General features: G+C 44.2%; 1 long non-coding RNA gene across 1 annotated transcript in view; it reads right to left on the bottom strand.

Moving 5' to 3' along the window:
* Positions 1-27,533, bottom strand: part of LOC134141901 (uncharacterized) — a 103,920-nt gene that overhangs the window by 74,928 nt on the left and 1,459 nt on the right. Inside the window, exon 2 of the long non-coding RNA XR_009958746.1 lies at positions 4,297-4,448. This is a non-coding gene — a long non-coding RNA (uncharacterized LOC134141901). The remainder of the gene's footprint in view (positions 1-4,296; positions 4,449-27,533) is intronic.

The raw sequence follows: 27,533 nt of genomic DNA, 5'->3' as shown, positions 1-27,533 counted from the left end.
ATGGATCTCTTCTAAGCTTAACTGCTCTGCAGTAGAAGACAATTAGGAGCCTTCATTTTGCCTTTGTTTTCCCAACGGGATTCCAGCTGTGAGCTTATCACATCCACATCTGCCAGAAGAGAAAATCCCAAGGAGATTCCTCCATAAGTGGGGCCTAACATCGTTCAAATATCCTACTGGAAGATTCAGTCTTCTTGAATTCCTTTGGCTAACCAGAACTGGAGAGGTTCAGCCAGTGACAAAGATGAGGTGCTGGAAAGTGCAGTGAACATGATAAAATACCCCTTTTTCTTCTCTATTCTTCATTAAGTGATGGGAAGTAAACAACCAGCCTCTGTCTGATGGCCCTTAAAGACAGAGGAATTAAGCAAAGGTCTTGTCAATCCATAGCAGTTCAGGATTCCAGGCTACACTTAGCAGGAAACAAGTTCATTAGCCTTGGTTTTCTGACTGAGCTACTGGAGAGAAATTGCATTCTTCTCCCTGAATTCCTTTTGTGGTTTGAGATTGACAGAGTATCCTTCTTTCTGCACCAGATATACTTAAGTTGTGTTGTTGTGTGCCACCTTCAGCCCCAGCAATAGTCATTTTTTTTGTATATTATATATGTAAATCCCCAAGGAAACTGTAAAAAGTTTTGCGGAGTTCACCGAAACCAAACTGGATTCTCAGTAAGACAGGAATTAGGTGTGTTGAGAAAAGAACACCTCTAAGGGGAAATTCAGAGTTGCTCCCTGTATCTTGTGCCAAATTACTTTGTAGCCTCAAGGTCTTGGTGGCCAGCAGAGACTACATTACTCTATTAAGAAGAGGCTAGGAAACATGACTGAAAGTGCCAAAATGCCACTGCGTATGCAGTGTTACCCCTAGACCTCAATCATGGTTTGAATCACCTGCTCCTAGAAAACATACAATATAAAAAGAAAAGATCTGGAGAGATATAGGAAGACTTCCACACAGAAAACACTTAAAAAGAAGCCCTCTGATTTAGATTATTGGTAATTAAAATATAAGAAAGGAATATAAAACTATGATTGGTATGTGGCAATCCCTGATGACTTCATCATACTCTCAGGATAAGAGACTTTTACCTCTTTCCATTGTTCATCCAGTTGCCTACTCTGAAGTACATTCCCAGTCTGAAATACATTGAGTTGTTCTAGTAACATCTTCACGGGAACTTCTGGAACTACTCATAAGTTTTAAATTTTGGCACTTGCCCCAGGATGCTGCTGAGTCAAAACCCTATTTTGAACAACAGCCAGCTGACAGGACTGCCCCACTAACTGCAGCAGGGCTCACTGGACAACAAAGCAACAGTTGTGAATCTCAGTCCCAGATTGGCGACTGACTCATCCTACCTTCATTCTTGCGAGTTTTAGTTTCCTCACACCAGAGTCTCTTCTTGCTTCTGTGAAATTGGCTCCAGTCTCTGTAACCTGGGGGTGACTGTCTGCCCTTCCTTGAAGAGCATTCTAGATCTATGAATCAAGCTCTATCTATCTGGGCTAAATTAAGCAAACTAATAGTCCTCAATTGCTCCAGACCCCACAGTGCTCCCAATCATTAATATGAGATGAGAAGCATTACTTCAGCAAAAAAAGGGGGATTTATATCCAGAAGAGCCTAACGCACACTGTAGAAATTACACAAAAATTGTTTGCGGTGAGAACTTTGTATAGGAAAGTTGTCTTTCAAATCTCAGCTTCATAAAAGGCTGTGCCATCTCCACAAAAATTACTGACACTTTTACATTAAAAAATAGAATTCTTGGAAATATATTTTTCTTCTGTTAGTTGAAATGGAAAGAAGAAAATAGCCTGCATTGGTTAAGTTTTTGTCTACAATATAGCATAAAGGCCTTGGGGTCTTCTGCAGTCACATCAAGTATTCCTCCTTATTGTTACCTGCATGGGGAAAACAGCTTTTGCATCTTCCTAAATGGAGTGCAGGAGGATGTTTATGCAATAAGACAGATGGTGAAAACAGGAAGGACTTATTTTTCTTATTTAGACTGAAGTTCCTCCTACTAGCTTTAGACATTTAAAAGTTAGGTGACTAAACTAAGCAACTGCCCAGAGCGTTTAGTTAATGAAGAAAAGTAGCTACTTCCAAACAGGAATACCTTCCGTATCTGGGACAGATAGGAATAAATATCCCATCTTTCTCCATTGCCTAAACTGATATCCATACAGCCTGCTGTGTAAATGCCTAAACATTAGACAGCTTGAAATAAGGTGAGTTCAGACTCACCTTGAGACTGACTTCCCATATAACATCAGCCATAGGACTCCCTGGATTAATTCATTCATTTAAAACAGCTTTGTACTTACAACCTTTTCCCATTTTTCTAGGGGCAAGAACTGCATGTGCATGTGCATGGGTTTGCATTTGTGTGTATGAAAAAGGAAGGGCCCACTGTGGCCTCCCTTAATTCTGTTTTATCTGAGATTGTATGCCATCAGGCACACAACACTTATATGTCATTAATCACATGCTCCTTTCCTGGACAAGCAGACCTTGTTGCTAGGAGGTGTTACAGCCTTTACTTCCTACATTCACCTTCTTCCATTTCCCATTTTGATAAGCCTAAATAATTGATTTTCCTCCTCTTGTTTTACACTTCATAGTGATATTCCTCCACTTTGAGTCATGAAATCTGAAGACCTCAAAAAAATAAATAAAAATAAAAAAGAGAGGGAGAGAGAGAGGACTGAATCCTAAGGAAATCACCTTGGAAGTCCCAGATGACAACCGCAACAACCCAGCAGCAGCTCCATTCTTCTTAGTATTTTATCTTGCTTCTGGAACTTGCTTGGTCGCTATCTTGGTAAAGCTGTGCCAGACCCCTCCAAGAGAGCAGTGGGATTTCCCTGTTCCATAATGTGGTGTTTCCCTCCTTGAAGCCTAACATAGGGCTGGTGGATCTTCTTGTTTTATGCTACCACAATGGCAGGCTTCTGTCCCTCCTACATCTGTCCCTTTTGCTCTTGGTGGGAGTTCTGTGTACTTTCCCACCCTGTCACTTCATCTGGTTGCAAAGCCACAATCCCACCGCAGTTTTATTTGCCAAATGTGTTGCGTAATATTCAGCCTTGTGGGTTTACTCTAGAGCAAGGAAACAGAAAAGCTCCACTGTGGGAGCAGAAATACCAGCCTGCTCTCTCTGAGCAGACGAGAAGAGGACTTTGGCCTCTTGACTTCTCGGTGATTTCAGAGTTAAACTTTAATAAGGCTTAAAGAATAGAGCAAAAATACTCAAAAATGCCAAAAACACTGCAAGTACTAAAAGGATATCCTTTTGTACTAACTACTCCGTCTGCCCAACTAACAGCCAGGGTATACCTGAGGGTACCACCAGGAGGTTATCTTGTGTCTACTACTCAGCAATGATTACATATATGATCATTGTTTCTAACTTTGGGGCAGGTCACACTTCCCATTAACATCCAAAACCCCTGCAATGTCCTGTGGCTGCTTTCCCCATACCAGTTGACAATTCCCACAGTGCCTCTGCACAGCATTACCAGGTCCAGTTAATAAGCCCTGGTAAGCTTATTAACTTGTGTCCTCCTCCACACTTACCATGGAGCAGGAAGCTCTGGATTAGATGCAGGTGGCTGAAGCATGAACGCATCTATTGTTTGGTGGGAGGAAAATTCAGAAAGGATGTGGAGCAAATATGGTCACCATGTTCCATCCAGTCTTCAGCCCAAAAGTAGGCTTTATTATATAATATTTGCACAGGGGTAAACCAAAGGAGAGCATCTAACTCTCATGGTTAACATGCTAACTTCCCCCAATGCATTTAGGCAGTGCTGTTTTGTGGACCAGCAACAATGTGTAAACATCTCAGCTCCCACTCAAGTAACATTTCTGGCCTCATTAGGTAATGACAACCAAGTGGGAAGTATTTGGGATCTTCTGTGAACATTCATAGCAGTTGCAGGAAGTGCATATTTAGGGTCTCTAGCCCATTCTAGGCCATGTCCAGGGAGCCCAAAGATTGCATAAGGGCATGAAAGCAGCTGAGCTAGGTCTGACCACACGTCCATCTAGCCCAGCAGCCTGGGGAAAGTAAGCACAGTACATATCGGGAGTATACTGTAAGAACAGTATATATTTTTCCCCTGCACTGCCACAACATACTTAGTCCCTGCATTCTGATTAATTCCTAGTGATTTTCTCTTTCATGAACTTGTCCAATCTCCCCTTAAAACCATCCAAGCTTTTCTGCATCCATGACATCCTCTGGCAATGAGTTCAACAGATCCTGCCCGTCGCACAGGGAACTACCTCCTTTTGTAGGTCCTGACCCAGCCTTCCACTGGCTCCATGTGATGCCCTTCTCTTCTTGCTGCAGAAGAGTGCATGTTCAGTTCCAGTACAGCCTCATGGTCCACTCTGCATTCCAGCACTGCCATAGACTTCTTCCAACACCAGTACATCTGTAATGTTCATATGGCAAATATAAGAAACAGGAACAGTTGCAGTGAAAGAGTTAAAGCTCAGCTCTTTAGCCTGCATATTCCACTGCTCTATTCCCTTTTTGCAGAGTTAATACTCCACACATGTTCTGTACTAGACAGGTATGTGAGACAAGATAGTGATCAGCTGACGCATTTCAGAGTTACAAACAGGCTGGGAGTGCTATTTTCTGAGACTTCCTCACACACACCAGGAGAAAACCTGCAAAGTATTAAGGAAAGAGACAGCTCAACATGTAGGAGCATGATGCCTAAGCCATGGTTCTTCTCTGCACGAGTAAGGAGAAAGTGAGAAAGTTTTCTTCAGGCTTTTCTAACTGAAATGTGTATGAATAGCTGAGATTGAGGAAGAAGCTGCCCCCTGCCAACACACACACAATCCTTTCTTCCATCCATATCTCCTCAGGGCAACTAAGTTTCTGGTTAAGCCCAGTGTTGAGTCACTGAGGTATAAATTCAAACCAATATGAAAATCTTCCTTGACAACAATCCAAAAAAACACAGATCAGCAGGAGAGATGAGGGGAAAAAAAAAAAAAAAAAAAAAGGTAAGAGTGTCATGGCTGACAGCCCCAGAAAAAGGTCTTACAGAAGGTATGTCAGCCGTTTTTCTCTGCAATAGCCTTCCCTGGCAAAATCAGGTCCATGCCCTTCCTGACACCCAAGGCCCAGCAACAACAAATCCAAAAGGATTAATGCTTGTTCCTGAGAGATGCCAAGCAACCCTCCAATCCCACTTAAATTGGGAGACTTGCAGAGAGCTTTGCAGCTGGCAGGATGAGGCCTTTGGGGTCTTGGAAGAAATATCCCCCTTTACAGCTGGAGATGAATGAAAGCCACCTGAGCCCTTGTCCCATGCTGTGATGGGTGTCAGGGCTGCTGTCAGAACTGCTCTGGCCAATTTTTACAATGGTGCCATTATCCATCAGCCATCTGGCATGCACAGCCTCTATTTTTTCTGCATCCAGCCCTGTGTTGGCCGATGTTAGGTAGAAAGGGAGGTTGTGGGGGAGAATAGAGGTTTGACATCTCATCCTTTCTCTCCTTTGCTGACATTCCTCTGGCTTGCAAGTCTGACAAACCAATGACAGAAGAAGATTTTTATCAGGTAATTTCTTTGCAAGGACATAGGTCACGTGTTTTTAATTTGTTTCTTTTAATCCTCCAATGACAACATACCAGGACATTTCCCAGGAGGCAGAAAGGAAAAGTCTGTTCGGTAAAACGAGGGAAATTCTGGGTTTAGTTTTGCTGTTTGTGGGAGATGGACACATCCTCCAAAATATCCTTGAGGGTCTCTGATATCCTTGGTTATCAAAAAAAACTCTCCTCATTGGTGATGGCAAAGCAGTTGGTGTCCTGCAAAGGGAAGGCAGTGAGGGAATGAAAGGCTTCAACAGATTATTGTCACACAGGTTCAACATTCTTATTGCTAGTGGGGGCTGAGCTCATCCATGCACTTGTTTCCTGGAAAGAAAAGAGAGACTGATTGCCTCAACAGATGATACATATTGCTGTTATTCATTATTTTAGGACCCAAAGCAAGGGGGGTCTGATTGTTCTCAGCACTGTATTAAGAGAATACAGAGAAGTGCTGGTAACCAAACTCAACATGAGAGGGGCTCCCTCATACCCTGCCCCTCTGCTGGGTGGTCTCAGGGAGGCTTGTGGTCTTCTAGGGGACAAGGCTCAACTGTCCAGCATTTTTTAGACCAGATGAGTCCTAAAAGCAAAGAAGAAAGGAAAATCAAGCAAGCAAAGGAGCTGCCCCAGGCAGCTGGCCTGCACCGATGAAGCCTTGGGCGCTGCAGAACGGTGTTCCTCTCTGAACTGGCTCAGTGGTTTCTGCCAAGGGCAGACTCATCTAGAAGTTTGTCCAAAGACAGCATGTCTCACTCTCTGAGTTTAATGTGACGCCTTTTGGTCTCTGCAATTCCCTTAGCACCTCTGAAAGGCACATGGATTTGATTTTGGCAGCTGTTCAGTGGGCCACATGTTCGGCTGATCTGGATGATGTGATTGTTTTGGGGAGGACTTTCCAGGAACATTAAAATTGCCTGGAGGATGTATGTAGCTGGCTGGAGCAGGCTGGTCTGAAAGCAGAAACCCATCCAACTGTGACTAGTTATGGTCCCAGGTGCAGTCTGTTGGTTGTATCGTTTCTGCACATGGGTGTGCCTCCATATCTGACCAAGACAGATACGCTTAACAAACTAACTCTGGAAATGGCAGCTGAAAGGAGACAGTATGGCCTGACATAAGACTTGTGAGTCCTGATTTTGCTCCGTATTATCTGTCAAAAGAGAAAGAAGGAGAGGGAGACATGAAAGAGCAGCCTGAATCTGAATTTTCAGCCTTAGGGTTAGCCTGTAGTACATTTTCCACCTGAAGTGCTTGGGCGCATGGCAGTGGTAAGATGCTGGTCCCATTATCTATTGACTTTGCTTCCCTTCTCCAGTAGGTTTGACATTAGGACCTAGAAAATGAAGGCAGGGTGCATCCTTACTGCAGCCATTTCAGAGAGGTGACATAGACAGCTGGTGAGCTGCACATCACAGCACTCACAAGAACTCAGAGGAAGGAAATGCAAGGATTTTTTTTGAATCAATTGGTGAAAAAGATTAAGTGATGCTCTTTGGAGAGAGGTTCAGGGCTCCGTTCCAGCAAAAAGATCCCGAGCCCAGGCCTCAGCCCATGAATCTGTCATGAGTAGGAGTGGTTAGACCCATAGGGACAGTGTAACAGCTAAGAGTCACACCGGCTACCAATAATCAGAGACACTAGATCCTTTGGTCTGGATGCAATATGCTCATATCAGAGTGTTCTTTGTAGAGGGGATAAAAGTAGATAATGAAACAGAGATTTCCACTGCCACACTTGGCTGGTGGCACTCCAGAAATATGTCTCAGTGTTGAGACAGATTTTCTATCCTCATGAAAGCAACAGATAGTGCTTTGCCAGCTTCTCTAGACATGATAAAAAGATGAATTAAAGTAACCTTACATTTGATTAGCAAGATTTAAAATGACCAATGAGAGGAGTATTTCCAAGTGAGGCCACCAGAATAAAATGAACAGTCCTTGTTCTGACTCCTTGATCCTTCATCTCAGAATCAATCCCTTCTTCAGGAGTCTCCTCCTCAGCCAGCTCCTTCCTGTCCATCTCTCAGCATCCTCTTAATGGACCTGTTCAGCTAGCCACCTCCCAGGAAGGGCACAGATACCTCTTGAGCTGGGATCAGAATTCCTTTTTATACAAGTCTTGTATAACACAGACTTCCTCTCACAAACACTTATGGCAGTCAAAACCCTCCTTTGAGGCTCATCACATTTCTTCCTTATTTGTAATAAGCTTCAGCAAAACTCATTGTCCACCTAGTCCATGTGTCCAAGATCATGTAGTAGGAAACCCAGAGTGTGCATGAAAACAATTGTGTTTTGCTGTTGGATGTGAACTAGATAAAATGCAAATCAGCTGCCACTCTGGTAACTTACGTGGTACTTAGCTTTACTGTGCTTCCCTCTTTTCCCTTGTGTTATAAATAAACATGGGGGAAGGATGGCCTCTCCTACACATCTAGAGATGCAGATAGCTCATTCAGGCTGCCAGATTTGGCTAGGCCATTCTGTTTATAATAACTTACAAATCTCATCTCTTAAAAAATATGAACCACATGCTGCCGAATCACTCAGCTCTGCACGTCTGGGACAATCTATCAAGCTTAAGCCTAGTAGAGAAATCCAACAGAAAATGGACATCAGAGTGGGGTATCAAAAAAGGACTAACAATCTGGGGATAGTCAGCCCCTGTACAGCTAGAAATCTCCATTTGAAATTGTCTTAGGCAGGAGCCCTGGCTCATTTCCTTTCAAGACTTTGGTACAGAGCTATCAGCTTCTCATTTTCTACATTCACATGCTACTTCTGGCACCCTGGACTCTGGTACCACCAAAATCCAGGAGCACTTCCAGTCTCATGGTTTGTCATACGTCCTCAGACACCAAGTCCTCCATCATTAGGCTACCATAACTGCACTGAGGAGCGTCTGCCTCTTGCATCAAGGCCTTCTGATGGATGGAAGTATTGTTTCATTATTACTGATTACAGCAAGACAAAATGAATTATTCACAGCAAGTCTGGGTTACAATAAAGCAGCTGATGCTGGGTCTCCTGAGAAAATTAAAACATCTAAGTTTGAAGAGCAACATGAATTTAAGAGCTAACAGCCAGCTGAAGGACTACAGGCAGCCTAGTAAAATGGCAAAGTTGGCAGTTTCTACCTTTCCTGAATAGCTGAGTATCTCATGCTAAAGAGAGGTAACATCCTTTAGTCACTTTATGGGCCTTAATCCCAGGCACTGCACTCAGTAAGAGAATCAAACCTCCCCCAGCTTTGCACATTCTGCGCTGCAGTCCCATAAAGCACACTGTTGCACCACATGCAGCTAAACACAACTGCCTGCCAGCAGCTCAGTTGCACAAAATGGGATTATCATATCAGCACAACAGTGTTTCTGTGCACAACTGGACATTTGTCCCCAGGATTCAGCCACCTCCACTGTTAGATCCAGTCTCTGAAAAACATGAGAGCATTGTATTATAGCCCAGGCCTGAGTGTGACCTCTGGCAGCAAGAGATCTGAATGCTAGAAGGAAGATTTCAGAGCCAACACCATGAGGTCAGTATGTGCAAAGATGGCTGGAATTGGCCTAAACTTCTGGCACTTCTGTAAATAAAAAGTGTCAGAACATATGGACCATCTCATGCAATTACACAGCACTTGATGCAGGAAACCACTGTGTCCCAAGGTTGACACTCTTTCTCCCCGTCCCTTTGTCAAAGAGTGCAGCTTGTTAAGGAGCTCTGCTCTGCAGCAATAGTGTCAAAGCCTGACAGATAATGTAAGACGGAAACATAATACACAAAACAACTCTCTACCAGGCATATCTGGATGCAGTGTAAACCTCACGTCTTTGTCGATGTAATAGTATGCATTTATTTCTCCCTCTGGGAAAAGTAAAAAAAGTTCAGACCCATGCAACATCAAGAACAACAACAAAAATTCCTGTGATTAGCAATGTGGAAACACTGCTAAAAGAAGAGATCATGCAAAACATGGACCAGTTTAAATAAAGCAAGTGTTACACCCACCCTTATTCAAAACAGAAGTCAAATCTCCTTTGGCCAGGTTTTCCCTGAGATGAATCCAAGAAGTAGGAAAAGAGGAACACAGAACTGCAGGAATACTGCTCACAATGGAGATTACCCCCACCTGCACCTTCCAGGATGTTACCCCAACAGTTACTACCTTCCATACTTTCAATAGACTTCCTAATCTCCACTCTCCTGTCATGTTCACCTGCTTTGTGACAAATATGACAGCTTTTTCAGTTCTCAGCTGAACAAATGTCCTGGCCACAATCAGGACTAAATCAATATACCTCCTAAAAATCCCTACTACCTCCTTTCCTACCACCTTCTCTGTTTTGCCTCGTCCTGCCTGCCACCAGATCAGTTTGAAATGCCAGACATGCTTTAGCTAGCCAGTAGGAAATACTGGAGTAGAGAACACATGGGACTGGCCATCCTTGTTCTGCCTTGCGTGACCTATGCATTTTTCCTGCTGTCCTGCCATCGCAGTAGATTTCAAAATAAGCTGACACCAGCCTCTCCTCTTCTCAGATGGTTCACATCCAGTATGTTATATATAAGCACAGATGGCTCTGTACCACGTGTTAATTGGGGATTGTTCCTTTTTATCTGGTCACTGAGGCTTGTCTTGGGCAAGGGCTGCCTAATTTCTTCCTCTATGATTTCAGAGTTTTGTATGAAGTTAGCTGGCAGAACTAAATGACTGGTCAATGAGCCCTTAAGAATGCCCTGAATTGCGTGACCCACAAAGCAGTCTATGGCTGTGCAGTCAAACATGCCTGTAGCTTTTCACGGATATTATCCCATTTGTACTGGACAGCAGAGTTACGCAAGATGTACAAAAATGTGACCCGAGTCTTCTCCCCAAAACAATGAGAAAAATGGATTTAAAGTAGAAGAGGCTACATTTTTCCTACCAGTTCACCCTCTCTGTCAAGTCCCTAAACACTGGGATGATAGAAAGGGACCTAGAAGTGAATAAGCCCAGCATGTGCTTTAAGCACTTTTTATCACACACTTCTTAGAGCTACATAACATCCATGCACCATTCTGCCCAGCTGAGAGTGACACACAGGAAAGCTTCTGCTCAGAACAGTTTATGCCTCCCTATATATGTTTATCAACCATTGCCTACACATAATTATAAAGCATAGGCCAGTATGTTACACTCAGAGAAGTGACTCCTTTTGAATGCCTCTGAACGGCCTTTGCAGGCCACTACAGCTTCTCTCTCCCTGCTTTCTTTCCCTCACTCCCTAAATCATTGAAGCCCATTCAGCACACTTGCCAGGCAGCCAAAAAGGCAAGAGAAAACCCTGGAGATGTTACAGAAGAGCTTGCTTTGAAGTGTAGGAAGAATGAAGAGAGAGGAAACAGTTCCTAAGAAGGCAGCAATGCTGCAAGCCCGATGATGGAGCAGTGCATCCCACAGCAAAGGAGAAGGGAGAAGAAAGGAAGATTTCAAAGCAATGACCAGGAACTCTGGTTCTGCAGGATGATCAGTTATAGCAGTCACCTCACTCATGTTGAGCTGTCAGCAAGGAACAGGCTTCACAAATTCCTCAGCACACCTAGCTACGTTCTTTAATCCAGCACGGCTCATCACACCAACTCCGTTCCCCCTCATGGATGTAGTCTGCTGGCAGGTTCATGGGAATGCTGAGCTGTGTGATTCCTTTCCACGACAACCCTTAAGAGGGAAAGTAACCTTTGGCTAGGATATCCATCACCTAATAAATTCCCTTAAAGAGGCTTCTGACAATCTTCCCCAGGACTTCACATTTCAGTTACACATAGAATCATAACTTTCTGGTGGCAGGGGCAACTCGTATGCAGCTGAAGCTATTAGTGAGCATTTCCTAACACAGAAACATTTTTGACAGAGAAATGAACTACCCAGTTGCAAAATATTATGCAGGTATTCCTTAGATGGCCACCAAATCCACATCAGTCTGGAATGAATGAAGCAAGCAAATAGCCCTTCGACTCTGCCATCTAGTCATGTCTCAGCAGTGGAGCACTCCTTTGCCTTTCCTCCAGAGCCAGGCATCATTAGCATCACTAGTGTGAGGAAGTCTTCATCAAGAACATGACCTCATTGTTTCAGGGCGTGTACAAACACAGCTAAAAGATAGTCTTTGCCCCCAAGGAGTCCAAAATCATGTGTAAAACACTAGATGAAACAGACTGATTGAAAGAGAATGTACAGAAATAAAAGATAATACTGCAATATGTCATTGGCGTGTCTCCCTTTCCTCAGTGTGTTACACTCTTGATCCTGATAATGTGATGTCTCATTCACAACACTGGAAATACTGGCCATGTATATCCTCATAACTAAGAGATTAGAGACCATAATCTGGGATCCAACTGGTATAACCCAGAGCAGCTACTCATAACTAAATTCTCTTCTCCTCCCTCCTCCAAACCATGATAACCACCTCCCATGCTTAATGGGAATGACTCCTCACACATGCTGTCCCCAGTCCAAGTCTATGAAACACACGTACTAGCTGGCAAACTAAAAGGAAGTATTTATTATCTCCACTGCATGAGGCTAGGAAGTTAAGATGACATGACCACAGGGAGAATCAGTGTCAGAAACATGGCTCTCCCTTCCAGGAGTCACACAAAGAAGGAAAGACAATTATTTTTCAGGTCAGGATTGGTCCATTCTGGATACCTATTGCTTTTAATGTATCATTTAGTATTAGTTATTACCTAAAGCTCAATTTCATATCAGGGTCTAGGCACCTAAATCCTAACTTCTAGAGCTGCATGCCCTCATGGGTGTCTGCCAAGTGACAACAAATGCTGGCTGTATATGCAGACAACCACTACCACGCACAGTGAAGCCTCCTCAGCCCTTTTTCTACTACTATGTTGTTGGTGCTGCATACACAGCCCTAGCAAAAATAGCCTGCAACAAGTTACTGCGGAGTTCAGTAGAGGCCTTTTGGCATAGGGTGCTTTAGGAGGATCAAGTTAGTTCCAGCTCAGTCCCAGATGTTCCGTCACAGCTTCTGATTCTGCACAAACTACTGAACTGGAGACCATTAATACCAAATCTCCACTTCAGTGGTATCTTAAGCCACATTTGGACTATGGCTGGAAGTTAAGCCACTGGAGGTGTTTATCTCCAGTACCATGGCTTGCATTATAGGGAGTCCAGATCCAGTAGTCCTGGATAGTAGACAGTGTCCATGAATCATTACCCCTTTGAGTTAGGATGTGTTTGTCACACCTCCTTTAAGTAATTATAACTAACAACTTTAAGCTACAAGATTACATCAGCTGTGGGGTGACAGCTCCTGAAAGGCTTGTGACTCTCATAGGTAATGACAGGCTTCCTGTGTCAGAGAAGCAATACTGTTAATGGATGTACCCATTTTACACCTTGGGAAAGAATAAACCATCACATCAACATTAGCAATTGCATTGTCCTCTAGAAAATGAGCCAGTAAAACATAAACTGCAACTCCAGCCAGTCAAGCCCCTCTCACAAATACTGTGCTTCTAATTATAGCCACTGCCTTGCCTAGATGTAAAACTTCGCTGTGTATGGCTGCAATGACAGATTTTTAACACTGACTGTTTGTACTTCTGTCATTTTTCTCTACTGCTATGGAGCATCTGCAGAGAGGAAATGGGATTTATTTTTTCGAGTGATATAAAGTGAGTGGGGAACAGTGAGAAAAGAACTGCTAATTTGACCTTGAGCACTGGGAGAAAACATAACACGCAGACTGTATAAAGATTCCTCTTGAAGAAAAATAATAATAATAATAAAAAATCTTTTTGTTCCTCTACCAGAGAAGACCATAAAAATCTGCTTCTGCAAAGCTCAAGTGGATTTCACAGCCAAAGCGAGGTCATTTAGAAACTGTTGCCAGGTCAAGTTTTCACTTTGAACATTTTCACAGTTAAAGCAGGATCCAGGACACGTAAGAAAACATAGCCCCAGACTTTCCACTTTAAATTGTTTCTTCCTTGAACTATAAGATGCAGAAAAAGAGAGAATAATTGTGCAGAGGGAGGAAGTGGCAGGCCTTGGGTGATTTGTTTATCTAGGAAATCTCAGCATCTGCTCTCTTCAGCAAAGTTCCCATTGCATTTTTTTTAAAAAAAATCCATTTTCCAGCTGTGTAGCACAAAGCACAGGCAGGTCAACAGCCTTGCCGAAGATCACAGAATGAGTCAGTCGCTCTGGAGAGATCAGAGCCCAGACCCCACTGTGTGCCAGCTCTTTGTGCTTTCCTCTGTTTTAAAAATTCATTTCAACCCCAGGTCTAAAACCAGGTGAAACAGGACTGATTCCAGGCTGCAGACTATGGTGGAGGTTTATGAAGGACACAATTATAATGCCGCCAGGATGCTATGACACCAAACACCATGGACTGAAGGATGTTTAGCTGATATTTACGCACTGGGTCACTCGTGTGTCTGTTCGCCCATTATTTTGCACCAATTTTTCAACTCATTGGTCCTTTTCAACAAAATCTGTCAGCATTGCAAGGTCTTTGAAGATCTAATATTCCTACAATTTTCATGAAAATTGGAAATCAAATGGATAAGAGATACTGAAATTAAGTACCTGCAGCAGGAGGTACATCACTCAGGAGTGGAGCCACTGAGACACCAGTAAATCTATACAAAATTGGGGTGTAGCAAAACACACGTTATGGCTACACCTGTACACGTAAATTAAACAGGGCATGGGCTCAAGCACTAGCAGGTGACTGTGCTATTTCGTTGCTAGTGCCCTCCTTGTCACAGCTATGGCAGCATCTTCCAGACCTAGGCCAGGTCACATAGGCCACAGCCTGCTCCTGGGAGTAACATGGAAGACATCCCCCTGGTTTGGGACATCTGGGCTTTGTCCAGGCCAGGTTATGCAGGCTCCCAGACAACTTGCAGCGGGGCCCACAAACAACAGCCAAGGAACAGCCGGCCATCACCCTCCCCGAGGCCTGCAGCACCACCCTCACCTCAGGGGGCCGCAGAGGCCGCGGAGTGTGTGTGGCCAAACAGGATTGGTCGGCACAGAGCCAGGTGGCGACGCGGGATTGGTCAGCGGCAGAGCCAGGTGGCGAGGCAGGATTGGTCGGCACAGAGCCAGGTGGCGACACGGGATTGGTCGGAAGCCCAAGCCCTTGGAGGTGAGAGCTGGGCTTTGGGTGCACCAGCTGTTTCCTGGTCGGGCGCTTCGCTTGCTCAAAGGGATCCGCACAATGTTGCCAAAGTGAAATGTCTTTGTGCTCATATTAACCAAAGTGCTGGCCATAAATTTTAACTGCTGAAATGACTAGGGAAAAAATTATTTATAAAACAGTTTTGAGGTATTCAGAAAAAAAAATCTGGTGATTTTGCCAGCAGTGGATCTTGGTTTGTTATTGTAGAGTCACTCAGAAGCAACAGCTGGCAAGGGGGAAAGCAATTTGTGAGCCCTGAGCCACGTTGATTAATTGTGGCTGAGTTGCACAGAGATAGTGGGGTCTTTTATTAGGAGGTTGCTCAAGGGTACAGGGCTTGAACAGATTATTATTGGAGGGCTGCTTGTTAACAGAAACTATAGAGCTGTTTATGAAGAGGGGACTCTGGTGCTCTGAACAGGATATTCATGAACACTGCACTATAAAATGGTTTGTTGTTGTGGTCATGCGCTCTGGGCTGCTAATATTCGTGGGCACACTTGTGTGGGCATGTTCAGTTTATTTAGAAAATAAAAGCATTGAAGCACTTGCTTTCTGGGGGGAGGGGGGAAGCATGGAGCAAGAATGACTCCAACTGTGCAAATATTGAAGAGAAAGAAATGAGCATGTCTCGTTTTGCTTTTACAGGCTTTTAAATGACAAAGTGAAAAATGTGAAACTATGGGCAGTGCTATGCTTGCCATTGCCTGGGGTCCCCAGCACAGCAGAAGGCTGCTAAACCAATAATCTTGCTTTTCTGACCTTGCAGCCTTCTAACAAATCCTTTCTACTTTAGCAGGATTTGCTTCGGAGACCTCAGCTTTGTAATCTGGTACTCTGGTAATGTCCTCATTTAACAGATCCAAGGCCAGATCCTGCACATAGCTCCACTGGCGCAGTCCCATCACTTTTGGTGCGGCTGCTCTGGCTGAGAGCAGAGTATGACGTTTTCGCCATTAATCTCATCCCCCCTTCTTATTGTATTTCATTTTACGGTGCCTTGGAAACCAGGAAACCTGTGTGTCTTCAGCCATTTGATGTAGAGGAAATGTAGTCGCTTAACTAATCTGTTCCCTCAACAGAGGGCTTTTTTTCTTTTTTTTTTTTTTTTTTTTTTTGAGTTGGTCTCATGATGCTTATGGAAACTGCTTATGATACAGAGGGAAAAGATTAGGGATGGTAACTCAGCAGCCACTTACATCATGCTCAGTTACAACCGTATCCAGGCAGCTCCAGGAGCAAAGTCCTGAGTCCAAACTTTGTCTAAGGCCATTCTCCAGCTACCCTTTCAGCTAAAAGAACTGCCTTTCTGGCTATTTCACTAGCTGGAATGGATACAGACGTAAGTGAACTGAGGCCATCCCATGCAGGCTACAGCCATACCAGGGTGACTGCAGCCATCCGGTCCTGCCTGATCCTGGAAGCCGAGCAGCCATCAATCAGAGTGCTCCAGAGCTTGCTGGAAAACCAGCAGGAGTCCAAGGCACAAAAGACAGGCTATTTCAGAGGAAGAATTGAAGGCACTTGCCTTGTGAGGACTGGAGCAGTCTCCACTCAGTCCAGTAAACCTGGAAAAGGCAAGAATGTGATTTTTGAACATCTGCCAAAACTCTTAGGCCTGGGGACATCTCAAATCCCCCCACACCTAATGTCAATTCTGAAAAAAATCAACAGCTACCTTGAATTAGGCAAGCAACTTGTAGATGAGTAAAGAGAGATGGTATGGAGTCTGCATACATAGATAATTAAGGTGTACAGGCTACTACATTGATTTGGAAGGATGAGATGGTGGAAGGATGGAGATGAAGGTCCTACATAGCCTGCACTGTGACTTCTCCAATATCCTTTACCACTCCACTTGATGTGTTCAGGTTTAGGAAGGTTTCAGTAGACAGCAAGATATATAATACAAAAGCTGAAAATTTTGCCCACTGTTTGAAAAGATAAGAGTTTAAGAGACAGACAAAGAGGTCTTAAAGCGATGGGGAAAGTAAAGAACAGTACCATTCGTAGAATTGGAAACCTTAAAAAAACCTCAAGGATCTGACAGTAAGTAGTCTGCTTGAGGCAGAGTTAGAGCAGAGAGAATAGTTACAGGAGCCATTCACCTGGGAAAGCTGCTACAGTAGAGTTTACATTGGATCAGGCTATCTTGAGAGATTTCTGCAGGAAGATTGAAGAGGCTGATGAAAACTCAGGAAAAAGAGTACAAATGGGCCATAAAAGTGAAGGCAAGTAGGAGGCATGAATTTATTCCTTTGGCCTAAATTCATGCACAGGTTTTTGCTCAGATATTAAATTCTTGTTCTCCTGAGGAAGAATCCATCATTCTCTGGTATATGAATGTCAGCAGAGTTAGTACCATTGCCAGGGTGCTTGTTTACTGTGCAGTTTTCTAATGTGACATTTCAACACTAAGAAAGGGCTCTCCAGAACTTTCATTCTGCAGGCAAGGAAAAGATCTCTGCTGTTCTTCTTAATTCAGTGGAAACTACTTGCTGTTCATGGCACTGTATTTCTAAGTCTACCCTGTCAAGTTGATGCACATTTCTCTTGAGCGCTTACCCTGTGTTGTCCATTTTACGTATGCTAGTTCATTCCCAGGTTCCCATCTGAAGTGCAAAAATTAGCTGCCCTAGAGGAAGCCCAATATCTTAGGGCACTATTTATAGCAGACTTTGCTCCAAACAGAGGGATGGCAGCCAGTGTCTATGGGTCCCAAAGGGATGTGAGACCCACTGCTATAGAAAAGCTCATTGGAATTCCTTTTCCTGTGAGGGCTAACTTTCCTAGCCTTGTTCTCATTACCTTTCCCTCACTAAGCAGCAAGCAGCTAGCTGATGTTTTCTTGAGATGCAGCAAAGGCAGCAGAGCATTGCGAACAGTGCCTTCAGAGATGCAACATCACATATACCAGAGCATGCCTCTGGTTTGACTGAGCACATGGGGAGAATACTGAATTAATTCTTGATACAATTAGATGCATCATAACATGAAGACATCACCCACTAGCATGAGCGTGTTGAGTCACTACATTTCCCAGTGCTGCAAAGTACAAGAACTATAACTGTTTCCCAGCACAAACTCATGAGAGTGCTGGCTCCAGCTGAGACACTTGTGTTTTCCGCTTACCCTCCCACTAGCTTTTCCAAGCAGTCAGCATTAGTGCTAGGCACAAACATGTCACCCATTCTCCCTCTCTCTCTCCCCTCTCTCTCTCTCTCCCTCCCTCTCTCTCTCTCTCTCTCTTAGGGTCTACCAGAGCACAGCTGTAAAAGGAAAATAAGACTAGAGCAGAGAAAGCTATGTGCCTTCCCCAGGTTGTGAAACTTATTTCATATGGGTCTGTGGAGAATCAAAAAAAGAGGAAAGAAGAAAAAAGGAAGTGATGGCTTGGACTAAGTTCAGGCCTTTGATGTGTGCTCTGAGTTACCTTCTTTATACATATATATATGTATATATATGTATGTACGTATATATGTGTATATATTAGTATCTCCTTTTTATTATTTCTTTTAATATTGAATGAAACAATGACAGATTTTATGGGCCAGTTTCAACTCTTCAGGCTGATATATCAAAGAGGCTATTTGTCAGAGAATGTTAAGAGGCTGGAAAAGTGGCAAGGACTCTTGTTAGGTCGACCATTAGTGATGCTCTGCTCCACTGGGAAGGCCAGCAGGACCTAAAGAGGAGTCAGGACATTTCCTAGGGAAAACAGTGCAAGGGAAAGAATGCTTTGTTCACAGGCTGAACAGGTCTTCTTTCACCAACCACAACCTTATGCACTTGGAGAATGAGCCAGATTTGGTCAGGCCAGCTCTGACATAGAATTCACGCACAGACATCAAAGTCTCTTGGTCCTGCAAGGTCTGAGCTGGCCATAATTCCCCTCTCACCTCTGTAACTGACTCCCCTACATAGAACTCTCCTGGATATTCAACTTTCCAAAGAACTTTGCTCATTTTTCCAGTTGTTCTCCATTATTTATGCATTCTGCCACATCAGGGACAAGCCTTTTGAGGCTGAGACCATGTGAGGTACACCCTCACTTCCAAGAAAGCCCAGAGATGGCCCATCCATTCTGGAAGCAGTGAATGTCTCCACCAGATTTCCTAGATCTCATGACATCTTTACAGGAAAGAAAAATTGTGACTGTAAATAATTCTAAAGTTAACATGACAGGCATCTGGCTGCTTGCTGAACTTGTGCCCTACAAACCCATGGTGTGATCTCAAGAACAAGCCACACAGGTGTGGTTGCAGTAACAAGTATTTGAATCTCACCTTGGCCATACTATGGCAACCAAATGAGTTAGGTTAGCACATGCTAGTGAGGCCCTGCATCTCTTGGCCTATGTGTAACATGGCTACTGCTGTGCAATCGGGGTAGTAAGGGGGGCTACCTCTGCAAGTAGTTTGTCAGGAGTGCAAGAAAGATATGTATTTGACTTACAGATACCACATCTGGCTTTCTGTTTTGATTTCTATGGTTGTCTGCTAATAGAGCTGGCAACAGTGGAGTGGAAAAGGAAGCTAGAAAAGGAGAGGCGGGACAGCTGTTGGTCCTGGATGGACATACATACAGATAATTATTGCTTTTAGGATCCTACAGGATGGGTAAATTGTAGGGGAAGCTGTAATGTGCTATAAAATGAATATGTCTTGTTGAGGCCATGATTTGTCACAGCCAGGAGAGTTATGAATTTTAGTTCAAGAGTCAGTATTGTTTTAGCTTACTCTTGAGGATCAGAATTCACAGGCTAGAGATGAAGCAGATGTTGTATAAAAATGTTCACCCACTGGTAAGTGGGTGTTTCTGCTCTTCACAGAGTGGTCTGCTTGATATATAGTTTCTGGGAAGACATTTAATGTAAGAGAGAAAATATATCACATTCCAGGTGTGAATATGTGGGATACAAGGCTTTTGATGGTCTGAGGTGGGACAGCTCTGAAAATGCAGGTAGCTGGGTCACTGACAAAACATGCTATTTTAATGCCTTTGAGGTTTTGCTTCTGGTGAGTATTTAGATCCCCACACCTCTGGCTTGGAATAGGAGAAGAGGTTTTCAAGTAGGGTACGTCAAGCACAAGTGAGGAGAGCAGATAATAACGAGCTGTGGTACAAGGGAGAGACTTGTCAGGGAACTGAGCACACTGGCAAAGCATAGGAGACTGTGTGGGAAGGATGGGGACCTCTGAAAATAGTCTGGTCAGGTGAGAGCCATGTGTCTTTTGATGTTTCCACTCCCTTCGCCAGTTGCTACACCCCTCTGGATAAATCAGTAATGCTCCAACTTGAAGGGTTTGCTCTGTTACTGTGTTCATCTATTACACCCATCGATGCAAGGACACATTCCCAGAAGATCAGAATTAGACGCAGTTCATCACAAAAGTGGAAGAAGATATTTTTTAATTCCTCTTTGCCTTTCCTAACTGTTGTAGACAATCACCCCTAGGTCTGCATCCTGCCTTCAGCCTCTGCCATGTGCTGGTCTTGTTGCCCCTTGTCACAGGAATGGGTTAACAAAACACAGCACTGAAATTTGGCCTCAGAGGAGGAGGCAGATTGGCATGTCAAGCTAGGATTGGCATGTCCATTCAGGGGAGCAAGCTCTGCTGTTGCATGTGAGACCATCAGCCCTCTCTGCTCTACATGTTGGTATCTCCAGCTCACCGGGAATGGAAGTGTCCCAGCATCAGCTGTGTGTCATGAAGGGCTTGTTCTCATGGTAAAGCAAAGACTAAAACACATGTACAGGTTCCCCCGCAAGAGCTGATCTTCCTGCTTGTCAGCAGTGTAGCTGTCTGGAATGCTGTAATTATTTTAAATATAATTAATAATGATCTGGGAAGATTATAACTTTCTCTCTTCTCTTTTTTTCTCCCCCAAACTTTCTAGTTTTGCTTTCTTGGCAACCCCAAAATAGTAATTCAATGCAAATTCTGGCCACAAATCTAGTGGAGCTTGATAGGTTTTAAATGAGGGGAGGGGAATAGGCAGGGGTGACTGCTCTAATAACTGTTCTTGGAAAAAGGCCATTGATGTGTTTTCATTACTCAGAAGAAGAAAGCCAAAAAGAAAACAAGTGGCAGGACAGCCATTAGAAAATAACTATGAATAATTACAGAGTGAGGGTAAGGGGAAGTCCAGGGAATTACTTAAGGGATATAATCATAAGCCCACATCCAGGTCAGTTACTGGCAGCTAAGAAGAGGAGGTAACCAAGCAGTGTTTGTGGGCCCCTCTGATTTGTGTCTGTCTCCATCCAGTCTTGCATGAGCCTGCGTCCCCATCACAGGAGCTCCTGTCTCCATTGTCTCAACAGGAGCCTCAAAATGCTGCTACACATATTGCTCACCTTAGAGGACTCTGCAGACCTTCATGGATGAAGTTCCTTGTGTGTCTCTGGGACAGGATGGAGACAATTTTTTTTTTTTTTAATGTTTTGCAGCAGGGAAGCTGAAAGTCTTAAGTTACAATCTGAATTCGACTGATGAAGTTCTTAATCCTCCTTTAAACCAAAAAACTGCTCTACTCCTTGTGGATACTTACTAAAGGAGGATGTCAGACATCCCACCACACAACAGAAAGCTCTGCAAGATGCAGAGGTCTTAAAGGAAGGAGAAAGGAAGGCGTTTTCCCTAGCCAAGAGGGCTATCAAAGGGAGCAGCCAGTTGTGCTCATCCCCAAATCTCAAGAGTAATTTGGGTATCCCAGGAACTTCTGCAGCAACTCTGCAGAAGAGACAGTCTGGTTTCTGAGCTCTCTTCAGTGCCAGGCTATAGTTGTAATGCCTCCTTATCTCTAGAAAGCCTCCAAAGCACTCATACCCACTCCTGTCAATGGTGCAGTCAGACACCCACGCTGCAGGGCTCTCAGTGGGCTACATCCCCACAGCTGTCCTGGAAAAGATGCTTTGGTGTGTTCTTGATGGTGATACCAATCTGACATGAATATTTCCAGACTAGTGGCAATGCAAAAGGAAATGAAAACCACAAAACCATATCAGCTTATGCACAGCTATTGATTCAGGAGGTAGTCCAGAGTGATACAGAGACAAGAAAAAAGAAAACTTCAACAGGGCCCAAGAGGTTATTTTTACACCAACTCCTCAGGTGCTTCACAAAGGTTAAGGAACAAACATGCATAGCAGGCTTGACAGTAGGCTCTTAGAGGGAGCTGGTGATCACAGTCAGCCTGAGCATCTCCTCCAGGCAAACCACTGCTCCCTGCCAGTTCACAGGGCCAGGCAGTACATGCACGTGATCACATAGGCAGCCCACAAAGTGCATCCCCTGCATCGCAGCCAGCACACCCTGTAAGGGACCTCTGGTTTCTCAGTCAAATCCAAGTATATTTTCTCACCTAAATATTCATGTCAGATGCAAAGCCTGCAAAAACTTAAAGGGACAGAAAGGAACATCTTTCTGACAACACCTGCTTCTTCCAAGAGGAGCCCTCCCTCCCACAACAGTAACTATCTAATGTATTCTGGGTCACCCATCACCATGGTATCCAGCTGCACAGCAAGTTTTCTAAAGCTCCTTTCTGTACACCAGAGTGACACAGCAACCCCCTGTATTTTAATGCACTACAAGGTAAATAATTACACAATACCTCCAGAAGACAGCAGGCTAGGGCATCTGTTCAAGTTTTCCAGAGACCATCTGAATTTATACTCTTCTTTTTATTTATACCATTTTTTCTTCTGGTTATTGATGATGTTTCTCATTTGTTTTTATTAGATGCAGGTGTTTTCTGCACTTCAGCTGGGAGCACTTTCCCTTTTCAGCCAGTTCCAGTTCTACTTAGTGTCTCAGTCACCTTTTGACTGTGATACTGGAGAGGCAGAGAGAGAGCAAGAAAAAAAAAAGCGAGAGATACTGATTTTTGCTGCCTCAGCAGATGTGTGTTAAAGTGTTTTAGTGATTCAGCCAGTGTGTCTGCCTGAGGCCAAAGGAGAGGCATTGTCTGAATCTAAAACAATTAATAACTAAAATAGAATGTGGGTAGCAAGGAGTGGGGGAAGGTGGACGTAAAAAGTGAGAGAATCACAAGGATATTTTGAGCTTGCAGAGCGCTGACATGAAGATCTACAACTGCTTTCTAAGCCGTTTAAACCTACCCAGTCGCCTTGAAGATACAGAAGCTTCATTTGTTGCACAGATAGGGAAACTGAAATGGCTTTTGCAACTTGTCTCCAGTCATCTAGAGTCTCTGAAAGCATACCAGCCTCCCCCCTGGAGCCAAAATGTGCTCCCTGATGTCCCGAGGAAGCATGTCCCCATAGTCAGACCTATGCCTGCTGTCTGCTTGGACAGGCAGTTGGTCACTGTGTGCTGCTCAGTGCTGGGCCGTGCACATGTGCTGGGAGAGATGCCAAGCTGCTCGGCCTGCGTTCAGAGACTGCATTCAGGTAGCTGGAGAAGCGCAAGCAATACAAGGACCTCTGCTCTCAGCACCAGCCATAGAGTAGCAAAGGAGAACCTGTATTGTCCTTTCATGATGAAACATGTGTCTTCTGTTAGCAGAAGAAAATAATTTATTCTGTGCGCAGGCAAGAGGAATTTATCCTGAGAGTAATTTCTGTCATTGTCATTTAAATATCCATATTAGACTCCAACATAGACTTTATGCTTTGGTACTTCTGAAGGACTCAAAGTACCTCATGATGCTCAAGAGCTGATATTTCTCACTTACTGAATCTCCCTACCTGTTAAGGTGACTCAGGTAGGCCACACAAGCATGGAAGTGCTCCAGTCACCAATTATTGCTGGAAATTTTGGCCACCAAGCCTTGGTAATGTGAAACAGCCAACCCAGCCATGCAGAACACCCAGACACTGATCTGGTGAGGGGAGACTCGATTTCTACATGTGGTTTAAAATTGATACCCCCAGGAGGCATGTTAGAAAGCAAAACATTGATGCTGTCTTCACTGGAAGCATCGCTTGCTTTGTTTTTTTAATGACACAGAAAGCTGCCTGCAAAGAGATAATTTAATTCAGCCCAGCCTTTGCTGGATGTAGAAGAAAGTCTTTGGAGGTGAGTATCCAGCGTATCCAGTATGCCACCTAGCCCTCACTAGTTCTATTACACTCACCACTGCAGCGCTGCTCTGCTACTCCAGCTAGCTGTACATGGCTGCTTGAAAGTTGCTTCCACCATCGCAAAGAAAGCTGCTTTCAAGGGACATTGTCCAGAAAACAACAAACACTTCAGGAAGAAATCACATTTTACCTCAACACGAAGTGTCAATACCTGCTGTTCTCTCTCTTCCCTTTCAGCACTTCTGTTGAGGTGGCCTCTCAGATTTGCCCGGTCAGTTCCATTTCTGTGTCATTTTTCCCTCTGGAATTTTTACTCCAAGGGTGAAATACTGGTTTTTTTCATAATTATGTTTCAGTCTCAGGCACATGATTTCACTACCTGTTGGCATTTTTTTAATAGTTGCACACAAATATATGTGTTTGCATGCACATGTATATGTGTGTGTATGCAGGTATGTGTGTATGTATTCTCCTGTATAAACATTTTCCTAACAATTTTCAGATCTACACAAACTGGACAATGGTTTTAGAGGGAGAAGAAAAAAATCTCACTCACGTATCTGTGATTCAGATCTTAATCTTTCTAGATTGCCTGAACTTGTTTGATGTTCTGAGTGCCTCCAAAACACACAGATTAGCCCAAACTGTTCAAAGCGTATGCTCCATCCTCTTTATCATGCCCAGCAAAGTCAGTGCTTTTGCACATTACAGAGTATCATAATGAAGTGTGACATATCTGAGATGTAAAGAATGATAACTGCTTTCCAAATAATTACTTCTCTTTTTGCAACAAAGAACCATATGTAACACATGGAGTCTATAGAAATGTTAGAAATCTAGAGTCTATAGAAATATTAGAAGACACTAATAGAAACCTTGGTTTCATCTGAATGCTCTGTTTACTCCCCCAAAATAAGAAAGCATGTCTTATAAACACAAAACATTAATGTGATCTCCCCTGAAAGAGCATAAACCAAGAGAAATATGTTCTTTGTTAGGGGTGCAGGTTCTCCTCCAGCTCATGAGCAGCTGTATGTTACACACTACCCTGTTGCTGTTTGTCTTTCCCAGGGTAATGTTTTTCTGGTGCACTGGCAGAAGATGCCATCACAACAGCCCCTGTGAGGAGCATGGACAGCATATGCCAGGCATTCATCTGCAACTCCATCCCGACTGCGAGGAAAGCAGTTCAGTACTTGCAGTAGCTCCAAGATACTCATGGCAAAAGCTGCTTTCATCATTTGGGAGAAAAATGAATTTTCAGGAAAAAGTGGGCGCTCCAAAGATGCAGCTCGTGGATAAAACTTGCACATCTGGCTGAAGATTTCAACCGGTTTCCAGGCACAGTTTCATGGATGAAAAGCACAGCACTGCCTCACAGCACAGCGCAACAGGGAAATGAAGATGGCTGCAACACACTCTCACACCACTTTGATTTTGGCCTGCTCTGAAAGTCCTGAAAAAAGTTCCCAGACAGACCTAAGTAGTGCAGCTTCCACAGGGTTTCCTCACAGGATCTCTGCCCTGGGGCAATCCAGCCATGCCCCAGTCTCCTGTGCCAGGTTTGCAGCTGGGCCCTATGAGGCAGTTCTCTACATGCCTCCCCACTTTGTGTCTCATGGACAGGTTGGAGTGGGAGTGAAACCTCCCCTCCACCTCTCTAGATATTCTTTCTGTCTTTGTGCCAGTTATCAATATTTTATGGGACACACTATTTCTTAACTTATTAACTTCTCCCTTTCAGGAAGTGCTTCCAGATCTCCAGATGAAAGATGCCCAGTGCTATTTTATGCTAAACACCCATTCAGACTGGTGGCAGATTCTCATAAAAACCAGAGGCAGGATGCATTTAATATGCTGTAAAAGTTGTAAGCATTGACTGGAGAAACCATTTAAAAACACTTTAAATAAAATCGTAGGGGGTTGCTTTTGTCACCTTAAGGTGTCTAATTTTTGGCAGTTAACTATGATCTAAGCAAATTTTTAGGTAGTATCAAATAAAATCTCTGGAAAATCCTGGTAGAAAAAACAAACCCCAGCAACTTAGAAATGTGTAATTTTTCCTTTTTGTAAAAAGAAAAAAAAAAAGCAGGGATTGAGCTCTGCTACAGAATCCACATGGAGTAAGAAGGCAGTAAAACAAGAAACATTTGAAATGCTCAAAAAAGCCTTGAGAGGCCATGCTGGCAAAGAAGGAGTTAATGCTTTTAAGCAACCACCCGTCCTCTTACCATAGATAAGGGTGCATTCTAGTGGCAAAATCCATGCAATGCAGCTGCATAGATGACTGATCTAAAAAGAAACCTGAGGAATATGTGGCTTTGGAGGAGTGTGTGCATGTGTGGAAGGGGGGAGTTGACTTGAATTGCATGTAAACCTCACCCAGAACTGTCTGATCCCTTTTAATTTCGCACTCCCGTAGCAGGCAAGGCTTTGCAGCATTTGTGAGCAAACTCCCACTCCTTCATTTAGCCATTCCTCCCAGCCTGGTTCCTTGTCCTTTCTGCTCCAGGTGTAACATCCCTATGCACAGCTGCCTGGGCAGGCCACACGGCTGCACAGTGCAATTTTGGAGATTCCCTCCTGCACTCTTCCAGCTTCCCCGCTCCTAGCAATGAATGAACACTGAGGGAGGCAAGTGCGAAGCACCAATTCCCAGAGATCTGTAACACTTAGGAATGCAGCAGTGAAACAAAAGACAACAAACTCCGAACTGCCCAGGACAGAGGATGAGTGCTGCAAAGTTTGTGGGCTTTTTTTCTCTGCCAGTTTGTTCAGGGAAAGAGGCACACAAAGAATAAGCTAAAACGTGCAAATTGGACTTCACGTGCTAAAATTCCCCTTTTTTTCTGGCATGCCCTAAGCAACAGCGAACTTTTCCAAACAGGAATCTAACACAGTTCTTACAAGCAGCCCAGCCCTGCCTCCTGCACACTGTCCGGCTGCGTTAACCCTTGCTGTGTGGGGGTGGCAAGGGCACACCCTGGCACTGGTAAAAGCTCCAGTGCAGTTTTCCCACTAGCCCAGCTGCAGAGGGGAAGAAGGGGAGAGCTGGGCACAGTGCTGCGCGCGCACACGATCTTTCCGGGTCCAGGGCATGCGAGAATGGCTCCCCTGGCCCACTTCCAGCCATCGCCTGGCTGATCTCACCTTTAGTGCCAACGGGTAGGTGCACAAACCAGCTCTCCCTGCTCTGTGAAGGTCCCCAGCATGCCAGCTGCCTGAGGAGGGGATGAGGGTCCCTGTACCACCAGGGGGACTGAGTACAAGGTACAGCTTGCAGGATCAGGCCCTGCTAACACAATCCCGCCCCCAAACTTAGAGCCCTGACCTCTCCCTCCTAGACTCCTTGCAGCCCAAGCTGCCTTGCAACCCGATTGCAACCACTTTTTTTCCCTTTTTTTTTCTTAACTGTGAAGACCTGAACTTTTTTCTCTCTCTTCCCTCCCCATCCTCAGCTTTCCCTTCCCCCTCCTCCTCCCCTTGTCTCTCCTCATAACATTATCCTTGCTCACTGCCCGGGGTTTGAAGCCCAGAAGTCAGAAGCTGCGCACCCCACCCCCACCGGCTCGAGTGTGCACTGATAGGGCCCTAGTTGCTGGCACCTAGTCAAGCTGAGGTGTCATTGGGATCTCAAATTGCAGCTAGGGGCT

This window comes from Rhea pennata, chromosome 6 (genome assembly GCF_028389875.1).
Source record: "Rhea pennata isolate bPtePen1 chromosome 6, bPtePen1.pri, whole genome shotgun sequence".
In the NCBI taxonomy this organism is placed as follows: Eukaryota; Metazoa; Chordata; class Aves; order Rheiformes; family Rheidae; genus Rhea; species Rhea pennata.
The sequence above is the reverse complement of the archived record's forward strand: the minus strand, read 5'-3'. Positions and strand labels throughout refer to the sequence as shown.